Source organism: Egretta garzetta, unplaced genomic scaffold, assembly GCF_000687185.1.
Source record: "Egretta garzetta isolate BGI_Z169 unplaced genomic scaffold, ASM68718v1 scaffold8, whole genome shotgun sequence".
NCBI classification, from domain to species: domain Eukaryota; kingdom Metazoa; phylum Chordata; class Aves; order Pelecaniformes; family Ardeidae; genus Egretta; species Egretta garzetta.
In genome coordinates, this window is record NW_009260407.1 from 3,080,535 (window position 1) to 3,087,715 (window position 7,181).

The following is a 7,181-nucleotide window of genomic DNA, read 5'->3' on the forward strand; positions in this document are numbered from 1 at the left end:
GGCTGGGCCAAGATGGAAGCTCTCAGATTTACCCCAGATAGATCAAAGAGGCATAAAAGAACAAGTCCAGGCAAACAGGGCAGGCCAGCTTGCTCAAATGGTTGCTCTGATAATTAAGGCTTACGGGGTGCACATCCATGCTCAAATAATGCCCAAATGGAGGCAGCCAGAACACAGCCTGCCTCTGGAAGGGTTTGACTCACATGCTGCAGGGTTATTCATGGCATGTGAGCTGTGTGGAAGAGATCTTTTTATTTTGTTTTGTTTTCATGTTGATGGGAGAATCTTTTCTTTTGAAAACAGCCTCCAAATGCATCAGGACAGCTGCCTGGGATACACCTCATTTAGCGGCAATTGTGTCTGTAATGTTTATAACCCTCCCACCACCGTCCAGTATACGGTCATCATTTATCCTCTCATTTGCCTAACACAGTGTTAAAATGCCCTTCCAGTGCTTTGTTTTGCTTACTTTTCCATTCCCTTGCTGTTCTCGTGTCAGAGATGTTAAAAGCTCTTTTGAACAACTGACATCTCCATGTCAAGGATTTGTGACTGAAGGATGCTTTCTCCACTCTTTACCCTGCAGCCTCTCCCCCCTGTTTAATTGCAAGCTTGGGAGTGTGAGACATCATCTATCATTCCTCGTTCATTATATTTAATAGATGCACATTTTGGGCTCTTCAACAAACTGACCAGACATATGGAGCATGTTAATCTGCTTGTGAAGTCTGCCCTTTTAAAATCAACGATGCCACTGTCTCCTCAGCTGAAACTTCAGGAAATGAGGGGGGAAAAAAAGTAAAAAAGAAAAAAAAACACACCAAAAAACCCAAACCACCCAAAGAGCTCCTAGTACCATTCTTATGGATCATCTGTGCAGTAGTTTTTCGCTTTATAAAAGCCTTTGCATACACATGACACAACCTTACATCTTTGCAACTGGTAAATTGCTCTGTGTCTTTTTTTCCTATTAGAAGATGGAATAATTTCACATATAAGTGAGTTTGCTCATAGTCGTAAAGTTCCTGGGGTTGGGCTTCTGTGATGGTGTATTTTGTCTCTCCATATTGCCTCACACCTACCCTCATCATCTACACCATTTAATGCAGTGGCCTTCTTAAGGATCAGGTGTCACCACCCCATTTTAATGATGATATTCAGTTAGGTCTCTGTTTACTCACTTGAGAAGCCATTGGATCCATGTACCGCATTTAGTGCATCTTTCTAGCTTGGCTTGTGTAGTGCTCATCATAGTGTTTCTAACTGGACTCCATGTTAGGGTCTTAGGATTCTTCTCCATCCAGAAAAAAAATCAAAACCAGGCAATTCTGGTGATCAGATACACAAACACAGGTATATTTGAGACCTTCTGTGTGATGAGAGTTGGATGGTGACATAGCCAGAAATTCATGCAAGGTTACATAAAACCCTAAGCCTCCAAGAGCTAAATCAAGAATACAGACAGCTTCCCAGACAACTTTCAAGATGACAATCTTGAAACAGAATATGAGCATGAGCCTGCTTTTTGTTCTAGCCACAACAGACACATGTGGCGTTGATACCTTCCACACAGATAAGAATGAAAGCAACAGCTTTTCCCTTCATGCAAGTGGTTCAGGGACCTCAGTAAAAACTGGTCTGAATAAACAGGCCTCCAACCTTTCTTGGGCTGATAGCAGGGAGATCTGTTACACCAATGCTTCATCTGAAGCTCATATCCACCATGTATCATAGACAATACAGATAATCCCAGCCATGAAGGTGAATAAAAATTTTCTAGGACACAATGATGAAGTTCAGTAAACACAGCTCAGGCTGAATGATCCAGAACAAAATGTTTAGTTTCCATTTTTCCTGTTCCTTAACTTTCCCTGGAATAAAACAGATGGGCGGGCAGCTCAGTGATTTTGAGTAGTTCGTTGAGATTTAGAGTTTACTTGAGCAATAAAGTTACTCTGGGGCATTAAGAGCACACAAAACTGAAGATGAGAAATTTGTAGAGAGTATTGCAAGCGTGAAAACTGGAATAAGAACTATGCTGGTAGTGGATTTATACTGTTTACCTCTTACTAATCATAGAGGTAGCTTGAATAGCTCTCTAACCTTTCGGTATTGTTTTCAGTGTGTCAAGCCAGTGTGCCATCTGACAAGTATATTGGTAACATTTGAAGTAGGTCCATGAGAAGCACGTGGCAGTGTTGAAATCTATGTGCATGAAGCTTTGGTCCTAGGAGAGATCCCGGGGGGGGGGCTGAAAACGTCTTAGAACATTGATAAGGAGAGTCATCCTCCAAGAAAGCAATGCATGATCTGAAAATGTAAAATGCAAGGTGAAAGAGCCAAGTATTCCTTCCTGACCCAGCCTAGGTTTACAAGGCACTGAAAACTGGCCCTTTAGAATGTGCAGTAATACAAACCCACCTATTTCAAGGGTGTTCCTGTCTGCACTGAAAAAAAAAAAGAAAAAAGACAGACAAAAATCAAAGACTTTGGACACACTGTTATAGCTGCATGTGTTTGATAATTACTCTGGTATCATCATTCTGCTGCTGAATAAGCCTTTATCTTCCATGCTGAGTAACATACATTCTTTGGTCAAAAGCTACACTTACGGAAGGCTTCAGCTGTAGTGTTTCTACCACCATTCTGCTGTAGCGGCTGCTTAGTTTATAAGACGTAAACCAATGCTTTCTACTACTTACTTTCAGCTAGTGCGTTGGCTGCTGGCCAAGCATTAATAGCACATAAGAACAGCTGTAGTAAATCAGATCAAAGGACCACCTGACTCAGGAACCAAAGAGTAACGGAGACAATAAGAGCTCGACAAACATGTGTGGTGTTCCCGTGATATAACCACCCTGCAGTTTGCAGCCTAGGGACCTCCTGAATCAGAGACTGTATCCACATCTCTGTGCTGAATAGCCCTCAAGAGACCTATCATCCTCTCCAAATGCATCTAATTGCTTTCTGAATCCAGTTATATTTTGCTCCTTGGCGTGTTCAAAAGCTTCATTTGTTACAGGCTAATGAGCTTAATAAGCTAAAGCTGTGTTTTTATTGAAAGGTTAATGATTGCAAACATTTAAATAGTTAAATTGGTGCCTTAGCTGGGGTTGGGGTTATGTAGGAAGGGGACAATGGTCTCAACTCTTCTGGGAAGGAGGCTGAGGGTTTTTTGAGGTGGTGTGGGCCTTAACTTACCACTGAGATGTTCCAGCTCACATTGTTTCTGCTTTCACTTCTGTTGTGCTGGGTTTAGGTCACATTAAGTCCCACGCTGGGACTTTTTTTTTTTTTCTCCCCCACAGGTTGTTTGTGTCCCAAGCTACAGTTAGTTTTGCAGTTCTTTAACATTTGTTGCTAACATATCTGCATGGATCATGACTTGAGTTTCTGTCTGTAATGTTGATCGATCAATCCATTGGCAACTTAACAGCTTTGTTTACTTCTTAAAGTGTATTGTTTTGACCACTTCTTATGGTGTGGTGTTTTTGTCACTACAAGTCAAATGATTGCTTTGTAACTGTAAAATGCAACTTTGCATTGTGATACTTGAGGAAAAACTATAAAAAGGTAGAATAAGGGACCCCTTATGTATTGGGTGGCAATCAAAAAAACCTTACATTTTGGAAATAGTTAAAATATCATTGATGATAATGTGATCTTTGAAGAATTAGAGGGCTTCCCTCTTCCAGGTGATTAAAAAAAGGAAAGGAACATGAAAAGATAATTTTGTGTGTTTTTCTTCCCAGGAACATTGGTTTCATGCAGCGCCCAAGTGAGCAGAGGAGTGAAATGAAGACAAATGGCAGTAAAATAATTCCAGAGGTGGCTTCATCATAATACCTCTTAAGGAAGTGCTCCACTGTGCTTTCTTTTAAGCTTAGCACCTTTTCTGTTGGCTGTTAGATCCCACTTATTATTGATATGTTGGATGTTCTGCCTCCCTGTCTTTCCTTCCTGAACTGGCCAAAAAAAAAAGCAGGTAAATGAAGGATTCTGCAGTCTGTAAGCTGCAGTACAATTTTGTTAGGCACATTGTTTTATCAACATAGACCTTTTATATTCAGCTGACTACAGGGATAGTCTATAAAGGCCCACTTGGAAAGCACACTGAACTCGGTAGAGACTCCCATTGACTTAAATGGGCTCTAGACCAGGCCTGAAATGAAATCTGTCTCAAACTGCCAGTTGACAAAGATCCAGGATGGTGGTTTTATTTGGAAGAAGCTGTGAAACAGAGAAGTAAAACGGGCAGGAGCAAAGCAATGGCAAAATAAAGATAATAATTTAGGCTGGTAATTGGGATAAAGCTGCTAACCAGCAGAGAAGAGCTCTGGAAAAGCCTCTCAGGACTAGCAAAGGGAGGAAAACTAACTGGATTCAGGATGAATATTGATAACATAATGGGACAGTTTCCACAGTTCTCCCACTTGCAACAGCAGGGACCAGGCTTCAGAAAGCCTTTTGTCTGCTCCTACAACCATTCATTTGCATTAACCTTCTTCTGTGTGGTTTCAAAGGTCTGGGATTTTTCCTGATGTAAACTAGCCCAGAGGGAAGGGTAGGAGGACAGTTTGCTTTTAAAAAATTTGTCTTTTTGTTTTGTTTTCTAAACACCAGAGGGGGAATGGTGCTGGAATCATATGTTCAACATTTGTCTCTGATAACATCATTTTCCAATCAGCTTTTGTTGGGGAGGAAGCACAGGACACTAGATAGCACACATGCCTGGGATCTGAAAAGCACAGGTCAGTTCCCAGCTATGCTCCAGTTTTTTTTCCCACTATGACTCTGAACAAGCAAGAGAAGTCTTGCCGTATCTTAGCACCCACTGTATGAAAAAACAGTAGATATGTTCCCCCCTCCAAGAAGCGGCCATGGGCAGCCCTGGGGACACTCAAAGTGTCTATAATCTATAGAAATTGAAATATTATTACTTAAATCATGAGAGTACAGCTGCTTCCCATTTATTATTTGTGTTGAGAGAACAGAAATACAGTTTCTGTAACCATGATTTGTTTATGACACTACGCTCCAAAGGCCTCTGGTTCGATTTCCACTGTTAACCAGACTGCAAGGCTGAGAGGCATACCCCATTTCATTTGTTTAAACAGAAGTTGCAGAACCTAAGAAATAATCACTACATGGAAGGGGAACCATTTCCTTGGGAAACCTGCAGAAGGATTTTGGCAAGGGAGAGGAGCTGGCCACTAAAACCCAAGCTCTTTCAAATAAGGCAGCGGGGTGAGTAGTACACCAAGGCTGAACTATTATTTTTAAATCTAGATTAATGGTGTTAACACCTAATCATATTCTGAAAAGAGGGCACTTAAAGTATTGCACTGAAGGCCACTGAAAATGGGAGGAAAGAAATGAGGAAACAAGGGGGATATTAGTTCTTAAAAGGATGGAAAGGCTGAAAGGGTAGCTCTTTTTCCTCTAGCTAAGGAGTAAAGAGGAGGCTGTCTAATCTTGCAAAGAAGAAAAGCCTGAAATATCCTGAGAGGCAATGCTGCCTTTTTAATGTACACAGCTAGCTGATAGCCAAAGGCAACAGAAGAAACAGTGAAAGGGAACAGCAGAAAGCTGAGATTCAGTGTGAACAGATACCTAAAAGTTAGGGAGCCTGCGGGTATGTGGTTTAACCAGACCACTAAGGATTTTTCCACAGTAGAGCCTCAGATGCCAAATTAAATCAGCACACATAACATCAAGCTGTGGCCATTGTCTTTAGGCGTTTATTTTGCCCACTGCAAATGCAAATTAAGATGACAAGTCTTAACCCTTTTCTGCTGTTGGCTAAGCTACATTAAAATGCAAATTCCTTTGCATTTTTTGCAGGCACACCACCACCCGTCACTGGAGCGTGGCTATGTGAGCCATGAATCTCAGGCATGTGATAGAGCCATCAGTCACAGAATCCCATAATCACTTTACTACACTCCCTAGTTCTGGAGGAGTGCCTGGTACCACACGGGGCTTAGTGAACGGTCAATGCTCCACATGCTTGGAAGAGATTCATTTTACTGCAGGTCCAGTTGGCTGTGCCTAACTACAGAAAAACATCACAGGGTTTCTCCTGTTTTCTCTGTCTGGGAAAATCAGGCCTTAATGGAACAGTCCCCAGTATTACTGGGAGCAGCGAATTTGACATGTACGTGGTTTGGCAAGTTTTCCTCTTGTATAAATGAGTCCAGGATTTGCTTTAGCACCTGCTGCTCTTTTTACAGTGCCAATTTATACCTCAGTAGGAACGTTTCCATATAATGCAGTTGTTTAAGGGAGTATTTTAATTTTACAGGGCTTGTCTATCTACCATTCAGATCATGCAAATGTTTTGGATGTTGCTGCATTCATATCTATACCATGCATTAAATTATTCTGATACACAAGTATTTCATAACCTCAGTTTTGCTTCTTTTAATACCCTTATCCACAGCATTATTTGAAGAACTAAAAATCAAAACAAACCATACAAAAAAACATTGAATAAGTTGTTTCTTGTACTTCTATATATATATACCCCTGAGACCTCATTTAGCTGGGATTATTTTAAAAGATTATTTAAAGATTTACAGATTAGGAATATTCTGCCTGAAAAAGTCTAAGATAATTAAAAAACAATTATGTAAATGCAGGTTCATGAGCTTACCACTAACCCCATGTTATAGTCTGAAAACTGTCTGAAACCATCAACTTAAGTACTCTGGGCTGTCCTAGAACTTGAAAGTCTTGACTGAATTGTAACTCTGTTTCTTTAACGGAGATCATGTATAAAATGAATGTTTCCAGTCATAGGGCTTTAAAAGTGAATCAAAAGCTCTTAAGAAACTGGGTTCCTGTAGATACTGTAGACACAGAGGGAGCTGCTTAATCCAGCAGGCACTGATTTGATGGCTATGCATGGAGAAGACAAGGAAATGGAAACAACGTATTGCTTCTTTTTCTAGTTGCTGGGATTTAGTAGGCAATGTCTTAAGGATCCATCCACCATTTGTCTGTTTGCATTTTATCCCTGGGATGTCTTTCCTGTGCTTTAATGAAATCTTGTCAGTATTCAAGGGACTACAGACTTAAATACACAGTTTTGTCTCTGGGACTATCCTGTGTGCAAGGGACTTGTTTCTCACTCAATTTTTCAGCATGAGTGGATACTGGATGCCTATTAGTTTGTCTTA